This window comes from Perna viridis, chromosome 1 (assembly GCF_037379345.1).
Source record: "Perna viridis isolate PV_CMFRI_1.1 ecotype Kerala chromosome 1, ASM3737934v1, whole genome shotgun sequence".
Taxonomy (NCBI): domain Eukaryota; kingdom Metazoa; phylum Mollusca; class Bivalvia; order Mytilida; family Mytilidae; genus Perna; species Perna viridis.
Window position 1 is genome coordinate 54,031,462 of NC_142445.1, and position 21,402 is coordinate 54,052,863.

Consider the following 21,402-nt stretch of genomic DNA (forward strand, 5'->3'; position numbering starts at 1 on the left):
GTATCCATCTGCACCATGAAAACTGATTTATTCAACAGGTCATAGTTTTCCTTTCCTCGTTTGTCTACCCCAGACTTGACTTTTTATGAGCAACTCGGCGGGTCTTTCTAGGAAAGCAGAGGACGCTTACCCTACCGGTGCATCTGGTCCATGCTCCCAGTTTTTAGTGGAGTCCGAGTTGCTCATTTGCTTTTGATACTTTGTATGTATGATTTTAGTTACTTTATGTTCTTTGTTGTGTATGTCTGTTTTCCATGTCTGGTCTTTGTCCCTGGATTACATTCTTTTGATTACCGCAATAACATTGGTTCCCTTGATTACTCTTCCCTACAACATCCAAACAGTTTGATAAAATATATACTGAGATTGACTAAAAACGCAGTACATCCTGCCTTTCACACAGTAATGTTGCAGTTATGTTGTTTAATTGGAGGTCATGTGTGTTACTGTGTACAAACCCATTTGAAATATTGCTTACTAACCTTATATTTTTTTGCAGTGATTTGTAGGTGTATTTGAACGTTGCTGCATGTACCATACAGTAACAGTATTTTATGCAATCATATTTTATTCAACGAAACAGTTTTAAAGAAGGAAATAATCTGTCATACCAGAAATTCATCAACATGTACGGCAGAACATCAAAAACTTTTATATGGTCATTAAAAAGTATTTATATTTAATGACTGATTAAAGTAATAAACTGGGCATTTTAAAATTATAATGTCAACGGCACACACAATCTTTATAATTGTATTCAAGTACATTGTTATTATTGGCCAGTAATGTAAAGCAAAATTATCCCATCCACAGGTCTAGTGCTAAAAATTTCAAAATTACAAGAAATGCATTAGGTGCACATGATAATTAAAACCGATGAATATTTTCACTAAATAGTTTATCCTCGTGCGATTCCATATCAGATAAATGTATTGTTCAAAACGTAAATTTCCTCAACAAGTTACTCGAATAATTAATTGAACCTTAAAAAAGTCATCAAATAAAGACATATTGTTTCAATGGTCTTATCATAAAACTGATGACATTGTGTCATCTGTAAATAATATACCACAAAAATGTTTCAAAGACTAGTTAAATTTGTTCTTGAATTTGTTTTGTTACCAGAAAAGGGAAACAGTTTACAGTGTAAATCTGTAATAAGAAAAATCATGAAATTATGCAGTAAATATGAAAATGGTTTGTAATGTCATAAACTCCTGTCTATAATGTAAATACATTGTTATCTATGAGTACCAACATTATGTTTAAATTATCACCCGATAAGTTGATAAGCTCAATGTCGATCCTAGTGTTTTCTTTTCAAATAATCAACATACTGCAACGAAACAAATTAAAACAAACAATGAAACATGCAGAAAATTATAACGTTAATCACTGTGCAGAGATTTAACTGCCAGTTGATCGGTTATGAGATTCTAGAAATAGTATCATGATTGATACATCAATTTAACTTCAGCGATTCAGAAAATTTTTATTTAGTGAAACTGATCATTTGAATAACTTCTCGTTATGTATAAATGTGAACCCAACAGAGCTAACACAACTGCACTTCCAATTTTGATGATTATAAAAAGTTCTTGAATTAACTCAGCTTCACAGCCCAAAAACATTATACACCTAAGTGTGCCATGCGTGAAAATTTTATGTTGCTTGATTAATACGATAATCGATGGTGAATCATTTGTGACACGCATGAAATTTTAAATGCATAAATTTCGGCTTGCTTCAAAGTAATTATAGCGTATAAGAAAATATCATTTTTATCCCATATCTTAATTCTTATCAGACCAACGAAAACATTACTAAAGAGAAAACTAGAGGCTCTAAAGAGCCTGAATCGCTTACCTGATTTAATAAGTCACATTCTATTTTATAAGATAACAATTCGAAAAGAATTAAAATCATATTAACTTTAATAAAATTCGATCCAATTGTTTCACAGGAGAAGATCTTCGAAAGTAATTACATAAAAAATAACAACAACAAAAAAGAAAAATGTAAACCCGACAGAATTCTTTTAGTTCCTATATGGATCATCCGATTTTCACGAAAATTTTGTTACAGATGGATCTCATCATGCGGAACACTTTTACCCACTCAGAATTTGGCTAAACATTATTTGAGATATATGCGTAAAACTGCTGTCCTTTTTTAACATTTACAAATGTCGATTAGGGCAAGTAACAAATTTGTATATCTGTCGTCAAATACACAAATACCAATCACATAAATATTGCCAATTACTAATAACGTAAACATCATATTTTGTTTAGATTGACAAAAATTGAATACATGATGCAACACGTTTTACTGTTGTGGTAGACAAAATGTATTTCTCAAAGGCAGATAAAGAATAGAATGAGACATTTTGTGCTTGTATCAGTCAAAAAACGACTGTGGATGGTCATACTAGCCATTGTATTGTCTAGTAGTGATATATATCACAGTGTGGTTAACAACACGTGAAATCTCTCATAGCTTTTTTGTTCATTAAGGTGATTAATTTTTGGGATTTCTTTTTTGTATTAATAAAACACAAATTAAATACAGATTTAAATGTTACGAAACCTACAAACCTTTATACTGAATAAATCATGCACATAGAACTATCACTTACTTTACAACAATCTAATATGTAAGGTCTACATATATGAATAGGCAATTTGAAAGAAAAAAATCACTTTGAATTACCACTGTGTGAGTTGAATCATATGTCATCACTTCCCAAAGTTTATCTTTGATACTAATCTCATTTCGCTCTTTTGAACAATTTTATCAATTCAACAATTTTGAAAAGTTGAAATTCTGAATCTTATAAGCAATGGGTTCATCGATCAGTAAAATACAATTTTATTTATAATATTAGCCATAGGTCAAATAGGACTAGTAATGCACAAAATGAGGTAGTATAGCGGTACTGTAAATTTACATTTTAATTTACGTTTTAGATGCTATGTGAAAACCCAAAGATTGTATTTTATAAACTCGAAAAAAATTCTTGTCAGCAGAATTCAAAATCGTTGCAGTGTATCATTTTAAAGATAAATGAGTTGCTGAGACTAGTTTAAAATACAAACTGGACAAAAAACATAATACATACAAAATAACAAAAGTAAATGAGCAACATGGACTCCACTCAAAACTGGGGACATGGACCAGGTACACCGGTTTAACTGATATTGGATAATCTTCGTAAAAGTAAATAAACACGCTCTTTCTCAAACAAACAAAAACGCAAACAAATAATAATAAAATTATAATAATAATATTTATAATTCTACTTAACAAATTAGATTAAAGCCAAAATAAGCCAAAATAAGCCAAAAATAAGACAATTAGTGCAACTTTATTACAAGTTATTGCAATAGCAAGAAATCGTTTTCCCTTTTCAGTTGAAAAGGTAGAAAAATTTTACTTAAATAGCTACGATGTCAACCAAATGGTCTTGAAAGTTGTTCTATGAAAATATGAACAACGTAAATGATCCGATGTTAAGATAAGAAAGAAATGAAAATATGTTCAAAGAGAAGTCGTATTTATAGCGTATCAACTGTGCAATTTTTGCGGACATAAGTTTTTTTGACCGGTAGATACGAAAGATACACACAATAATGTAACAAACATTTGAATTATGCATTAAATGTGGTTGAAGAGGTAAAAAGTCATGGCAAGAAGAATGAAAATAATACAGATTTCAATGAAAAGTTACGTCAAATTGACACTACCAAACAAGAAATTCATGTCATTTTTGATTAAATAGTTATCAAAAATGAAAATCAAATATCTCTGAGTGACTGATGCAAAAATAAATTATGAATTCAACTGAGTAAGTATTACGACCGTATTTATTCACAAAATAATATAAAAGTATGTGGATCAGTGTGCCGAGCTTTGTTGAAATAATTGAATCAACTTAATCCTTGCAATAAATAACATGAAAATCCTTATACAAAACTATAAACCTATAGTGGCCCAAAATGTTTCATTTGTTCTATGATTGTTATGTGTGTCAGTTATGTTTATATCAGTGTAAAATTTTTATATACATTTCACCCACATGTCCATTTCTAAAATAAACGTGTTCATTTATTATTCTAGATAGTTCAGAAACACATGATTGAATAATCGTGTATTCATGTTTACGATATGATAAGACTTCACGTATCAGAGAATCAGAATATTAGTCGGCATTAATTTGAATACAAAACAGTCATAAATGGAAAGTTTTGATATTAACCTTAAATATCAGGAATTGTGGCAATTTTGTTCTGCGTTTAAATCAGGCTTAATGGCTTTATAATGGAAAAGCCTATTTGAAATATCATCTAAATAACTGTGAATCTGGCAATGTAAAAAATCTTAAGTACGATGGACGACTTTCATTGAAGTATAAAACACTTAATCATAATTGCATGACCCGTAACCAACATGTTTGGAAGCTTGCTAGTCTGATGTATGCCTACGATGTGATAATAAAAAGACGATTTCTTGTGGTACGGACAATTGAATTCCTTTATCAGCAATCTTAACAAAGATCTACGTTACGAAAGAGGCTCTTCCTTCTCATATATCATTAAATATCGATATATAAAATCAGGAATTTTAGTAATAAATTATAGCAAACAGAATCAGATTTCGACTTGGATTAATCTTTATTGCTAATACTAAAATTAAGTTGGTTCTAACTCAACTTTACGCAACACTAAATATCAGTAGATTTGGATTGAAGTTTGACGTCAAAATAAACTCTGATGAGTTTTCTGACAGTTCTGTTTTATCGGGTTGGAATAACATTATTACATATGCCGAAACTGTCCAGATGTGGTGATTGAAGGTAAGACTTTATTTTGCAATTGTTTTTGTTTTTATTTGACCGATTGTAATTTTTTTATTAAGATCTTCCAAACCATATATTCAGTTTATTTCTAATTCCATTAACTTCCAGGCTTTTGTTACCATTCTATTCTACAAATGAGTAATGTATGAAGGCGAATTTATTATTTTATCTATTCGTCTTAAGTTTTGAAATGAATATATTGAAATCTCCAATAAAGGTTGAGGTGATTATCAGTTAAAATTAATGTGGACTGAATTTTTTGCGTATAATCATTTTCTTTCAAGGGAAAAATACATATGACTGGTGGCCATATTGGACTCTACTTGACTGTACTTCTTTTAAAAATAAAAAAATGAATGAAAATTACTGTTAAACGTGTAGACTTCATTAGCCGAGATAACGCCATTGCATACCTTTCAGTATTGTGGTTGTAATCAACTTTAGAACATAAAAATAATTATAGCAGAAGAGAAGCTTCATATCTCAAATTTATATCAAACTGGCATTGTACAATTAGTGTACAATGGAGTTAATTCTTGCCGCACCTGTTTGGCAAGTGTGTGTTGACAACATTGGTCGTAATAATTTGGTTTCTTCAATTGATTAATGTTTCTTCATATTGTTTAGTTTTCACATCGCACATTTTTAATGTAAAAAGCATACCCTTCTTCATGCTTTTTTTAAGCAGTTGTAAGGAGTTACCTTTAACAAGTAAAATTAGTTTTATCACCGGTTCCCATAAACATTTAAAAAGAAGTAAATCTCATAATCTAATATCACAACATAATAAAACAGAAGACAAACACATTTAATGACATCTTAAAGGTAACTTACATAAAATTGTCAAAGTGGTTTCCAAATATTAAACAATGCAAGGGGTAAAAAAGTCTGACAACTTGGTTGGCGCTTACCCCCAGGTACACGATTGATATGTGTATACTGCAGTATGCAGTTTGTATTAGATCTCTAATGAGAATGTGTAAGCTCATGGCTAATGTTCATCAATAGTAGAGTGGTAAGGTAGATCATACGGATTACATAGGGAATCTTTCTCGTATATCTCGCAAATTAGTATATATTATAACCGCAACAGGCGAATAAAAATCTGCTATATGTCACAAAAAGCATTTTAGAAAATGTTATTTATATGAAGTTTGACAAAAAAATACACATTACGTTAAGATTACAATAATTGTACACAGAAATTTTGATTACAAATTGTCAGACACGTAGTAAAGGCAGGAGCAAAAAAAGCATAAATCTAGAGAAGACATTGAATCCTGACTTTTTCAATTACTCTCCTCAAATTTACCCTAAGGAATTGACTTAAGATAAAGCTAATAAGGACAGTTTTGATTGTTCTTAAATGGATTTGGATCTTTCCATTTCACAAGGTTAACTAAACTCAAAACTAAAATTTACGACAAGAGGGACGATTGTTAATAACTTTAATGAAGAAAATCTCTGTATTACCGGTAAATTGTTGAGTCAAGGTTTTCGTTGAGGATTGAGCGTTCATAAACATGTTTAATCACACCACATAATTTATGTGCCTGTCCCAAACTTGGAACCCGTAGTCCAGTGGTTTTCGTTATTTTTTTTTTTTCATAAACATTGATATCCGTTTTACGCATTTTTCTTTGCTTAGATTTTTTGTGTCATTGGCAATCTTACCATATCCCCTATTTTAGCACAAAGAGGTGTGAATCGTTTCTACCATTTTGTGAAGTGCATTGTTTCAGTGTGTATGGACATTTTTGTCATATCAAGCCATGTTTTGTATAGTCAATTCCAGTACTTTTATTCAAAGGCGCAAGAAATATGAACTAATGTATAATTCATTGCACAGAGCGTTCAACTATAAACACATTAAAACCGAAATTTGAAATGGACTATAATGCATCATATCTCAAGAATATTTAAGTAATACAAAAAGTCGAGCATCTTCTTTTGTTATAATACCGATTCATTTACATGCTTGCGTGAGAGATGTTTCGTGTAAAAATAAGTGTCATCTACTAGTACTATATTATGTCATATGCAAAACATGATTGTTTGTGCTTTTTAAAAAATATTTTGGTTAGAGACCATTTGGAAGCCACCCTTTTTGTCTTACCAGGAATAGCAAAAAAAAAAAAAAAAAAAATATGAGACCAAAAATTGCACGCGACGTCAACTCTATTCAACAAAACGAAAACGTTAATGTCCTTTCGGTCGGTGTTTACTTTTATAATACTGGTTGGGAAACCAATGACGATTCATATAAAAAATTTTAAATCATCATCATACGTCTTACCTATACCTTGGTCGACACATGATGCACGATTTTGTGACCACTTTTGATTTCTTCTCATAGCATCACATTAGAACCACACGCTTAGGAAATTGTAGATTCAAGAATGTATTATCAGCAAGAAGAACTCTAAACAAAAAATATCGAAATATGATGCCCAATCCAGTCCCGATGAGCCTAATCGGAGTTTTCAAAAGAGTTACAACTGGTAAGTCCGTGTTTAAAACATGGAAAGAAGCCTCAGTGTTTTAAGGATTCAGAATTTCTGCTCCGATACATGTCGATACATAATATATATGATATATTTCCCGGATAAGACGGATTTTTCTGCTAGGATAGTGAATACCTAGGACACCCAGGTCTACCAAAACAAGCATCGACCCAGAGGTTTCTAAAATAAGAAATAATTATCATAAAAATATTGCGAAAGTTGCTTAGTAACATAATTTCAATGATCATACAAGCCAATAAAGAAGGCTTTTGCATAAGTATAATCCTAAAAGCACTTACACAATAGCTAATCTTGGGCAGACTAACTGATATCATGCCAGATTTATAGGATCACGTATAGCAATTCTGCAAATAAGAAAAAAACATCTCAATAATAACATTTATTAAGTTTCTTATGAACTGTTTGTAGATATACAGTAAAAGCTATACTTCTTATGTCTTTGAAATCTTAGCATCCCTTATTATCTTGTGGTTTATCTTTTTAATTTATCTCCGACTTTCCACAATACTGGATTTTTACTAATTTTTAAATAAATATCAAATGTACATGGATGTAGTATTAATGTTATTATTACAGAGAATGTACCTTCTGTAATTACAAATGAACAAAAATTCTGTGCTAGAGATGAAATATCAAATAATGTCAGTAAATCATTAAAATGTTAGATAATATGTAATGATTAAGATGTTTAGATAATAGATTCTCCATGAAGCAGAAAACTTCCTACTGTTCGAAAGACTTGTAAAAATACATAAGACTGATACTGAAACCCATTCTGAAGTCATGATATCCTTATCCTTATGCAACCAACACTTTGAATATTAGCAATATGCTTTAGATATACGATAAGTAATGCCTTTAAGAAGTACGTACTTTAATACGAATAAGAAAGATGTTTTGTCTGGTGCCATTCAATTGATTTCATTATACACACACAGTGATTTTATATTTCGGTATGTTAAATGCATGTTTCTTGGTACGTGGAAAAATAATAAGAAATTATTTCACATCACTATGTATTTAAATATGAATAATCATAATCGGAATATCTTATTTTTTAATGTTTTTTAATCAATCTGCTTGAAACATTGTTACGACAATTTACATGAACAAAGTAGATTTTAATTAAGATTTAAACTAGTAGCTGTATCAATTCGTTGGTGGAATTAAGTAGCCATTATCAAACATTGTTTGCAGCATACATTTTAACTAATAGAAGAATAAATTCTCGATTGTAAGAAACTTTTACTGCTCTGTGGAAAGGGCGAAAGATAAAACATTAAGTTAAAACTTTATTTATAACCAACGTGTTATAAAATCTTGGGATATCGATAATGAAATTCACCTACAAAAAAGATGAAACATCTACGATTGCAGCTTAATTGCCATTTAAAATCTTTTCGAAAACAAAATTTCTTTCGAGGTTTTAAGGTTTCATTTTGCAAAAATTCAATTAAAGTATAAACCAACTGTCAAATCTGTAAAATGAATGCAAGAATGTGCTAAAATACATTACAATTATCTGGTTTATATCCACTTAAAGCGTTTTTTAATGGAAGAAAACTTGTCTATCAATTAAACTATCAAATCGTTCCTTTTGATTCAATATATTTTTATCGTGCTTTTCTCATTTCATATCAGGAGCAAAAGCATTTGATTTAACAAGAAAACAAACCCTACACATAATCCATTCTTTATATATATATACAACGTCTCAGAATGTGACGACTCTATTCGCTACACTGCTCCATCGGATCAAATTGATACAGGGAAGATAATGTAAACTTATAGATGGGTCTGAAAAATTCCCAAATAGCCTAGCTGGCCAAGTGGTCTACGGCGCTGAACTTCGGGCAGGCTGTGTTGCCATAAATGTCACAGAGGTACGAGTTCGATTCCTGCGGAGGGAGCGACCAAAAATTTGCTTCGCAAATTTGACAGTTCTAACATCGTTGGGATTTTTTTTTCAGACCCATATATATATATGGGGATTTCGTATGAGGAGTAGAAATAGGAATTTCAAATTGGGAATGGAGTATTGGGATTTTGTATTGTGGAAGTGGAGAAAAGGGATTTCGTTTGGGCAATAAAGAAAAAGGAATTTGTATTGGGAATTGGAGGATTGGGATTTCGAATGGGTAATGGAAAACAGAAATTGTGTTTGGGAAATTTGGAACTTAGATTTCGTATTGGGAATGGAGAATTTGTATTTTGTATGGAATGGAGAATAGAGATTTTGGTGAGGGAAAGACTTTCAATTGAATAAAAGCAATAGTTTTAATGTTGAAATTAGAGAATGGGGCAATTGGAAAAGAGATGGTATGTGATGTAAAGGAGAAGCCTGAGCCATTAAGGCGTTGGAAATACTGTAATAATGTAAATACCTGTGATGTTGCTCAAAATAATTAAAATGCCGATCCAGTGTAAAGGTGTATTCTGGGTTTTATGACAAAGTTTTAATTGGAAATGTAATAATATAAAATCTCGACCAAACTCAACGTGGTAAGGAATAAATATGTAATGCGATTGATTATTCATCAGAAAATAATACAACAAAATGACTGAGTTGAAGTCATCTTACACCAAATCACGCCTAACAGAGTTATGTGTTTGCTTTGTCATGCCTATCATTTGTAGTCGAAACCAAATGTCTTAAGCCAGTCATTAGAAATAACAGAAAATCTTAACAGAATTCCGAAAATTCAACTAGTTTCCATATATAAGAACAAAGAATCATGTATGTAATTTTCATATAATATTTCGTTTAAGTTGAGTATTTAGGGGGTAACAATGGATATACTCTCTTTTTGGATAGTATTCTTGATGCATGTTATTAAGACTTTGCTCAATGGTGATTGAAATTTTTCTCTTTTTTTTTCTTTTTCTTATTTTTTAATAATAATATCTTGTAAATACAGCGCAGTGCTCTTATATTTATTCTTTAGAGTTTGTTATGGTATTTTGGAGGTAAATGTTAATCACTAATCACTTTTTTGTGTATCAGCATTTACATATCAAGAGATTGACACAATGGTAGGAAGAAATCAATCAACAAACTACAAACATACACATCATTTAACAAATGCTAACGAATTAGATTGTCAGGACAACCATTATCGAAATGGCAACAAATGGAAATAAAAATGAAGTTATTGATACTATTCCGCTCAGGATATGGTAATCTAAAGTTAAGTAGTCATTTAAAGGATAAGAATGACGCTAAGTTGTCTGCGACTTCCTGTTCTGTCAATAACAGCTGCACTGATAAGTCAATATGACGCCAGGGTTGGAAGAATTCTGACCAAGGTTTCATTAGATTTAATTTTCAATACACAACCTTTATATTAAAGATAAAGGAATACTATATATTTCTATCATTCAAACGATGTTAGCCGTCAAATATTTTATACTAAAATAGTTGAATATGCTGTGACAAAACTCGTTTACTTCGTCTTTTAGTACTACTATGTCTAAGAATCAGACAAAATGTGTGTACGGTGTGGCACATGAGGGAGAAAAAACACAGAGATTTGTTTCATTATCAAAGTGTTTATACCTCCAGAAATATCCATCAAATTGTTTTTAATGTTTGCTTTTTTAAGATATTGACAGGTCAAATTATGTTGAAATGCATTATGGAAAAATAGCGGGAAAATGTTTCCACATTTATTTCCTATAGCAGTCAAAAACATATACCTCACAGATGATTTCAGTTGTTTTCTACATGTATTGAATATATTTGAGGCAAAGCAAGAATAAATTGAGTATATTATGATGACATAAAAAAACAGTTATTATGGATTAAGTCGTGTTTAATTTTTTTTCAATCAACACAATGTTTTTTTCTCCCTACTGGATGCAATCAAGCAAATTGAAACTGTTTCTTTTCATTATGACCCAGTGGTTTGTTCTAAATTGAATGAACTTAGATACATGCATGGCCATTTGAATGAATGCATCTATTGAAGAAGAAAAACCTTATTCATATATTCCTAGGTTACTTATCTAGGGGACCCAAAACTAATTATCTCAAGTATAGACACTTAAAGACTTTATTTTTGTATCCAACGCCAAACAAAAAGATTATTTTTAAATTGAATAGAAAGTTTGAACAGGGCACTTAGTTGATGATGTGAGTTGAGTGATTGGAAACTCTAGCACGAAGAAAAACTGATATCGTTCTTTTAAAGGAATAAAATGTAATAAACTTCTTCAGGAAGTAGACTGAATTCAATATTTCGAGTATTTCTATTGGCAATACTGTTTTCAGAGTACATCAATGTGTTTTGGACAACAACAGTAATTTGCAAAATATATATGATTTATATTTTTTTTTAAATTTAGAAACCATTGGGACGATGTAACTGTTGGTGGAGCATAGGCTTTTGAATGCGTTCACCAATCAAGTAGTCAGACCTGTCTTACCAGGAACTGTATATCATCATTCATCCCAAAAATTGCCGTGCACAAAATTCGACACCCTTTAACACTGAAGATATCAAACTTCGGTCTTCAAAAAATATAACTCCTTTGAAATTCATTACTTGGTAGAACTTATTGATGGTGGATTTGGCTTCCTATTTTGATTTTCATTTCTACTTGTGTACAGTTGACATTTGAATCTTTTACTTCCTATGTATTTAGTTGTAATTTTGCTGATGAAAGGTTACTCCATTAAACACGTGAAACATGTCGTAATTTGCATTATATATATTCTTGGTATTTGATTTTATGCACGCTTATACAATCACTTAAACGACTGCAAATTATTAATTCTAATTCTATTCTTGCTTCTAACGGTACAAATAGCCAAATTAAACTTTCATAATGGTACGTTTTTCATACAATGTTTCTGTTATTCCCGTAGTGGTATTAATACTGATCGACAACATATTCATCCAATGTGGTGGACGCGTTTTTTCAACAAACGGTCGGCATTCAAATGGGACATATTGTGCTCCTCTACTTGCTAACCTATTCCTTCACTCCTATGAGGCTGACTTTATAGTTGATCTGATCCGAAAGAAAGAACATCGATTAGTTAGATCCTTTAATCTTAGTTTCTGCTATATAGATGACGTATTATCGTTAAACAACCCTTGTATCGGGGAATTGATACAACGCATCTACCCCACAGAAGATGAGATAAAGGATACTACAGACACTGTGATGTCAGCCTCATATCTTGACCTACACATAGAGATCGATGGTAAAGGTAAACTACTGACCAAACTTTACGACAAACGTGATGACTTCATTCAGAATTGTCAATTTTTCTTTCATCTGTGGCAACATCCCTTCAGCACCTGCGTATGGAGTTTTCATATCACAACTCATATGTTATGCCACAGTTTGCTGTAACTATGCAGTCTTTTTGTATCGCGCTAGAATTTTAGCAAATAGGCTTCTGGAACAGGTTTATGTTGCTACAACATTGAAGTCAGCACTACAAAAGTTTTATGGTCGTCATCATGAACTCGTGAATCGTTTCGGCGTATCCATCGGCACAATGAAAACTAATTTGTTCGACGTGTCATAGTTTTCCTTTCCCCTTTCGTCTACCTTGGATTTGACTTTTTATGAGCAACTCGGCGGGTGTTTCTAGGAAAGCAGAGGATGCTTACCCTTCCACTGCACCTGGTCCATGCTTCCAGTTTTTAGTGGAGTCCGAGTTGCTCATTTATTTTTGTTGCTCTTTATCTATTATTTCAGTTACTTTATGTTCTTTGTTGTGTTTGTCTCTTCCCTGTCTGGTCTTTTCCCTAGATTTTATTCTTTAATTTCCGCTAGAATCTTGGTTCCCTTGATTACTTTTTCACTCCATGTCTGACTTCTACAGGGAATGACACTGATTAAAAAATAATGAAAGTTTCCTTGTGTAACAGATGTTAATATTAAGTCAGGCTATATATAAACTAGAGACTCTAAACAGTCTGAATGGCTCACATGGAGAATTTAAAATAATGTAGTTGTATCTTTTGATCAATTGTATAAACAAAAATTTCTTTTTAAGAAATCCCTAAATTTTCCTCATTCCTGCTGCCAATTGTCAGCCACCTAAGCCACACAACGTCATCATTTACGGTGTCAATAACGCTATTAAGTTTGAAAACATTGTCACAGGTCCAAGAGGATTTTATCTCTTGAAATTTAAAATATATAATAATAATAATAATAATAATAATAATAATAATAATAATAATAATAATAATAAAAAAACAACAACAACACCAGAATAACATAACGAAGACACAAAAACTATATCATTGGTTTGTAGATTTTCACAATAACATTTTATAAGAGTACATCATGCTAATTACATTTACTCCAGTCATAATTTGTCTACACCTTACAGATTTTTTCGGATAAATTCGCAAAAGAACTGCCGTTTAAACCCTATGGTCTATTTAGTAAGGACAGTCTTCGTAGATGGAACAAAACTTCACACATTAATTCTTAGCACAATACCCTCTGAAACAAATTCACAAAGTTTGGTAAAAATCTTTTATTTTATCACAAAAGATAATCTTCGCAGAAATAATAAAACAAAATAGCAAAACCATCTTTAAATGCTGCATTGAAACATGGATCAACAGAATTTTGCTAATTGCCATATTTTCCATGCAAGGAGCCGAAAATTATTAAAAATGGTAAAATGGCGTAGACGGGTCAATAACTTTAAACGAATCGTAAGAACAACATGAAATGTTATGGGAAAATAGATCTCATCAAATTAAAGCGCCTAAGAAGTCTTAATTTGTTTTTAAATTGCTACTGTTTTTTGAAATATAGTCGTTAAACCTGTGTCAGATCCCTGTGGTGTATTTTTAGTGACCATGTTAGCGGCCAAATAGATATGCTTGCAGAGTATTCTAGAGAATAATCCTACTAAATTCCATTAACAATGTACAGTAGATTCAGAAGATAAGACGCTTGAAAAAAAATCGACCAGGACGAACGCCAAGTAATGGCAATAGCTTACACGACTCGTTGATCGGGGAGCTAAAACAGTTTCTACTTAATAAAAGTTTATATCTGAACGAGTGTGAGTTTTTTTCTGTCTTGTCTTTTTTTAAATACAGATGTTCATTCTCTTTAACCTCAAAATATTTGATTGATTTCTAAATTACATTGAATTTATTCAATTGAGCTTAAATAAAACACCTGTGTTCTATAGAAAGATGTATATAATTAAATGAGTGGATAATCACTTGATTGCAAAGGTCATGGATTAGATGTCGTAAAAACAGGAATTAGAAGCATTTTCACTTGAGCCCAAAGTTATTTTTTTTGACCTTGTAATATACCCTTTGAATTGATCGAGGATTTCTTTTCATGAAAAATACAAGACAACAACAACAACAACAACAAAGATACACGAAAAAAGAGTCCGAGAGGTTATATCACTTTATACTATATGAAATATACTAAGATAAGGGTAACAACAAAATTACCGAACACTAATCCGTTTCATAATCAAGTCAAGTCCAAAATAAGTCTGGCAAAATAAATTATACCACTGGAGCAGCTGGTACCGCAATGGTCCTGATTTGATACAGGCACTTCAAACGAAATGATGGTTTAAAGTAGGTTTTACCGCGCGCTAATATTATAGAAATGTTGTCGTGTCTGCAATTTTATTGAAAGAGCATGTTCTTGCTGATATTATTTTTTTCCCTTTTTTTTTAAAAATTTTTAGTATTCAATTATATGTTTCTTCCTTTTAAGTTCTGTGTAATAAAACCAAATGAAAGGTTTTAATTTCCATTGCCATTTCTTTCATATAAATAAGCACTATTTTCTCCATCATCGTTCCTCTGAAAAATAGGACATAAACAATAATATTATTGTTATCGTCACCCTTAATTGAAGTTAATTTAAAAATTCAAATAAGCAACAAATTTTATATGAATGGCCTTTAACATGAAGTGATGCACAGTAAAACTATTGAACAGCTCATCTATACTGGGTATTGTCATATGACAGCTTTGTGGGAGTTGTATTTTGAATTTGTCAGTCCGTCCGCTCGTCAATATTTTTTTCGTTTCAATTTTCTCTGCAACTACTATCTAAGATTTTTGGCGATTTCACAGAAACTTTATGTAGGTATACATCGTAGTATTCGATTTCAGACTGAAGCAAGATCGACTTCCTGTTTGACAAACTTTGTTAATATTATTACTTTACTGTTACTAGACTATGGAGTAGAGGGTATCTTTTAGTGTGTTTTTTTAACTTATGGATTTAGCTTACATCTATGAATCATAGTTTCTTAAGAATATAAGTATTTTCACAACATTTATCTAAGAATCTGAAAGAAGTAATAACGATGAATTAAATGAAACCCACCATTCTTGTCAGTTATATTTTTCAACAAAATGAAAGAATCCATACAAAAAAAAAAAAATAAAATGCTTACATCTAATTTAACAACATCTGATTACCGTATACAAGGAAAATGATGGCTTTTGATAGTGTAAGTGGTCAGCTTCGACATGTATAAGTTTATTAATTTTGTCGGACCTGTTTAAGCATGAAAAACATCTTGTTTTATTGTTTTTCATGTCCATCCTTTACCCTTTTACTGTTAATTTATTCTTTTAAATGTAAGCTTACGATTATTTTTTGTCCAGTTGAACAAGATTGTCCTAGATTGGTTTCATCGACAATTTTACTTATGTGATGATATAGTAAAAACTGTTTGTTGTAAGTAGAAATATTATACACACTTAAATCTTTATATTTATCTTTTTTTACTTCAACTTTTTGAAACTACTGATGAAAATCTAACGAAACTTTTTAAATAAAGCTTTTTTGCAGTCATATAATGCCATGGCTATGTCGGCGTCATCGAAGTCGTCGGCAAACAATAGGTTTCAGGTAATGTAAATGTGTATAAGTGTACTGGTTTTAATTGAAATGTTATCATCAATCTGTGATTCTTTGCGAATACAATTCCACCTATGGCTATTTGCATTGGCAAATCTTGTTTGTGTTACAACAGAAATGGACATTAGTCAATATACACACTTAGTATGTAATACAATGGGACAACAAATAAAATTCCTATATCAAATCAAATGATACAATGTAACTGCTTAAGTCATAGCAAAGTATCACTTTTAATAAGAAGTTCATTAGAGCAAAATGCACTAGAGATAGTAAAACTATGTTGCTAATAATGGAGTTTGGACCAATTATAACTTAAAGACTAGAAACTGTTTGCTAAATACAAACAAAACAATTGAAGATATGTTTGAAAAACTGATTTTGTACATTTTCAAATACTTTGACTGACAATATTTTTGTATTCATTTGGTCTTTTTATTTGGTATTTTTTGTTTTTATTTTTAATATCAACTATGATAACAAAGGACACATTGAAATAAATAGTTTTGATTTTTCGTTTAAAACTTTGATCTCATATTAAGTTCATACGTACTTCTTATTTAATAACATACTATGTACTTTTTTTTAACAGCAAACATCAATTTTCAGTACAGCTGCATTTGTTACCGTCGTAATGAATATTTCGTTATTTGTATAGAACAAAATATTTTCCAACAGTTTTGTCATTCAATTTCATTTCACTGTCAGAAAGAGTAATCAAAGGAGGTTATAGCGGTAATAAAAAGAATTTAATCCAGGGACAAAGACCAGACATGCAAAACAGACATACACAACAAAGAACATACAGTAACTAAAATCATACATACAATGTAACAAAAGTAAATGAGCAACTCGGACTCCACTAAAAACTGGGAGCATGGACCAGGTGCACCGGTAGGGTAAGCGTCCTCTGCTTTTCTAGAACCACCCGCCGAGTTGCTCATAAAAAGTCAAGCCCGGGGTAGACAAACGAGGAAAGGAAAACTATGAACCGTTGAATAAATCAGTTTTCATGGTGCAGATGGATACACCATAACGATCCACGATGACGACCATAGAACTTCTGTAGTTATGACTTCAATCTTGTAGCAACATAACCCTGTTCCAGAAGCCTATTTGTTAGAGTTCTAGTGCGATACAAAAAATTTGCGTAGTTTCGGCAAGCTCTGGCATAACGTATAAGTTGTGATATGAACACTCCATACACAGGTGCTGAAGGGATGTTGCCACAGATGAAAGGAAGGTTGAAAATTCTGAATGAAAAGTCATCACGTTTGTCGTAAAGTTTGGTCAATAGTTTTCCTTTACCATCGATTTTAAAGGGTAGGTCAAGATAAGAGGCTGACTTCACAGTATCTGTAGTATCCTTTATCTCAAATTCTTTCGGGTAGATGCGATGTATCAAATCCCCGAAATACGTCATCTATATAACGGAAACTGAGATTAAAGGGTCTAGCTAAACGACATTCTTTCTTTCGGATCAGATCAGCTATAAAGTCAGCCTCATAAGAGTGAAGCAATAGGGCAGCAAGTAGAGGAGCACAATTCGTTCCCATTGGAATGCCGACTGTTTGTTGAAAAACTCGTCCACCACACTAGACAAATATGTTGTCGATTAAAAATTTCAGCATTTTGTAAACATCTTCTTCTGTATATTTAGACGATTATTTTAATTTATTTCTTACAAAGTATGAGGAATCTCTACCAAGAACTATATATTTGTATCTAGGTGTACCATATTTTTTTGGAAAAATAACGTATAATGTTTTCAAGTCGGGATTTTAACTGAGTATGGGGTATACAGTGTTGAAAAATCATAGGTTTTAATGCTATTATATTCTGATAATAGTCTTGAAATGATTGTTTCCAAAAAGATCTTTCGATTTCTTTAGGATCCTCATTGAATTAATACCACTACGGGAGAGAACTGAATGATCCTGTTGATTAAAATGGTGATAAACTCTTGGGGGTATTAATTCCCAAACGATGATCGCACATTAGTTTGATTAATCGTGCTTGTATTTTACCGACATATAGTAGACTTAAGTCATCATGACTTCTTATGTGAAAGGTCTTGTTCGTAAGGATACTCGAGTCAGTTATTGAATGGTACATGTTTTGCATTTTTTTATTTCACATTTTGATATAGTACAATGTGGTTCGTCAATGTTCTTGTTCGTAAGGATACTCGAGTCAGTTATTGAATGGTACATGTTTTGCATTTTTTTATTTCACATTTTGATATAGTACAATGTGGTTCGTCAATGTTCTTGTTCGTAGGGATACTCGAGTCAGTTATTGAATGGTACATGTTTTGCATTTTTTTATTTCACATTTTGATATAGTACAATGTGGTTCGTCAATGTTCTTGTTCGTAGGGATACTCGAGTCAGTTATTGAATGGTACATGTTTTGCATTTTTTTATTTCACATTTTGATATAGTACAATGTGGTTCGTCAATGTTCTTGTTCGTAGGGATACTCGAGTCAGTTATTGAATGGTACATGTTTTGCATTTTTTTATTTCACATTTTGATATAGTACAATGTGGTTCGTCAATGTTCTTGTTCGTAAGGATACTCGAGTCAGTTATTGAATGGTACATGTTTTGCATTTTTTTATTTCACATTTTGATATAGTACAATGTGGTTCGTCAATGTTCTTGTTCGTAAGGATACTCGAGTCAGTTATTGAATGGTACATGTTTTGCATTTTTTTATTTCACATTTTGATATAGTACAATGTGGTTCGTCAATGTTGTAGTCAAATATTTGAAGTCGTGCTTTGAAATAGTACTTCTGAAAGTACACTGTTCGTCAACTTTCCTTTCATCTGTGGCAACATCCCTTCAACACCTGTGTATGGAGTGTCCATATCACAACTCATACGTTATGCCAGAGCTTGCCGAAACTACGCAGACCTTTTGTATAGCGCTAGAATTCTAACAAATAGGCTTCTGGAACAGGGTTATGTTGCTACAAGATTGATGTCATCACTACATGAAGTTTTATGGTCGTCGTCATGACCTCGTGGATTGTTTCGGTGTATCTATCTTTGCCATGAAAACTGATTTGTTCAACGTGTCATAGTTTTCCTTTCCTCTTTCGTCTACCACGAAATTTACTTATGGGCAACTCGGCGGGCGTTTCTAGAAAAGCAGAGGAAGGTTACCCTACCGGTGCACCTGGCCCATGCTTCCAGTTTTTAGTGGAGTCCAAATGCTCATTTGCTTTGTTACTTCTTATATATGAATTTAGTTAATTTATGTTCTTTGTTTTGTATGTCTGTTTTCCATGTCTTGTCTTTGTCCCTGGATTACACTCTTTTGATTACTGTTATAACCTTGGTTCCCTTGGTTACTCTTTCACTGTCAGACTGGGTAAAGGTTGTGAGGTCTTAAATTTTGAAACGTTTGAAAGTTTTGAATAGGTCAATGAGTGCCAATGTTAAATCAGTTTTCAAAGACCCCAATGTAGCAAAAACATTATCTGTTATACATGACAAAAATGTTGTCGTACCAGCAGACAAAGCCCAAAGCATCACTTTTTGTCTGCAAAACGTATTACTTCCAGTGTTTATAATTAAAAAACCGATCGCAGTTGAATAAGACCTACGCTGCTACCACATTCTCAAAAGAAGACATAAGGGAATCCCATAAATCTGTGCTATCCTCTTTTGGTCTCTCTACCAAAGACTAATTAATTGTAATTTAACGACCTTGTACTGTATTCATAAATCCCACAAACAACGCTACGTACCTGGATCTGCAAAATGTACCACCAAACCTGTTTTAAATCTTTTCATTTCTATACCTACAACTCTCAAAGAGGGTCACAAGTCCTACCACGACACTTGTTAGTAGTATTATTTCAATGTGAATCCTAAAAAATTCGAAAGATCCTCTGAAAACCCTCAATTAAAGATTATTACCAACATACAATAGCATTAAAACCTATGATTTTTCAACTCTTTATACTTCTATTCCCCATACGCAGTAAAAATCCCGTCTCAAAAAGTTGTTACTCCAAAAAGGCGGTACATCTAGATACACATATTTAGAGATTCCTGATTTGATCCAAATGAAAGAACATCGTTAAGCTTTAATCTCAGTTTCCGCTATATAGATAGCATATTATCATTTCTAATTTTATACATCGCATGCACCCCAAAGAACTTGAAATAAAGGATACTGCAGACACTGTTAGCCTCATATCTTGACCTGCACTTATAGATCGGTGGTGAAGGAAAACTATTGGCCAAACTCTACGACCAATTAGATGACGATGGATTTTCATTCCGTATCGCAAACTTTCTATCATCTGTGGCAACATTCCTTCAGCACCTGCGTACGGAGTTTTCATATCACAATTTATACGTTATGCCAGAGCTTGCCGAAACTACGCAGACCTTTTGTATCGCTCTGTACTTCTTAAAATGATGGAACAGGTTTATGTCGCTACAAGATTGAAGTCATCACTACGAAAGTTTTATAGTCGTCATTATGAACTCGACGATCGTTGCCATGTATCCATCTGTACCGTGAGAACTGATTTGTTCAACGTGTCATAGTTTCCCTTTCCTCTCTCGTCTATCCTACATTTGATTTTATGAGCAACTCGGGGTGGGTGTTTCTAGAAAAGCAATGAGTGTTTACCCTACCGGTGCTCCTGGTTCATGCTCCAAGTTTTTAGGGGCTCATTTTCTTTGTATGTGTTATTTTGGTTATTTTTATGTTTTTTGTTGTGTGTGTATGTGTTCCATGGTCTTTATCCGTGGATTACATTATTTTGATTTTCGCCAGAATCTTGGAACCCTTGATTACTCTTATAACTTCATGGTTTATAAAGGAAATATAGTCTGATGGTGATCTTTAATTGTTCATTGTACACCAGCCTTGACAGAAAGACTTAAAATCTATCTGTAAAATGTTGTCTCATACGAAAACTTCTGTTTCAAAGTACGATATTTACATTCAACTTGTTCCATTAAAACTCAAAAATTAAAATAAAATTGAATGAGGAATTATATGCCCCCAACAAGTAATAGTAAAAAACGTTGCAAAATATACTTTGCTGAAAAGAATGCGATTGTAAAGATACGAGGCTTCTAACTTAATTCAGTGATGAATTC

At 32.1% G+C, this 21,402-nt stretch overlaps 1 protein-coding gene across 1 annotated transcript in view; it reads left to right on the plus strand.

Moving 5' to 3' along the window:
* Nucleotides 1-4,179: 4,179 nt before the first annotated feature.
* Nucleotides 4,180-21,402, plus strand: part of LOC148629390 (pyrokinin-1 receptor-like) — a 36,999-nt gene continuing 19,776 nt past the window's right edge. The window contains exon 1 of the mRNA XM_088550148.1: nt 4,180-4,855. The gene's annotated coding sequence lies outside the window, so the exon portion shown is untranslated. The remainder of the gene's footprint in view (nt 4,856-21,402) is intronic.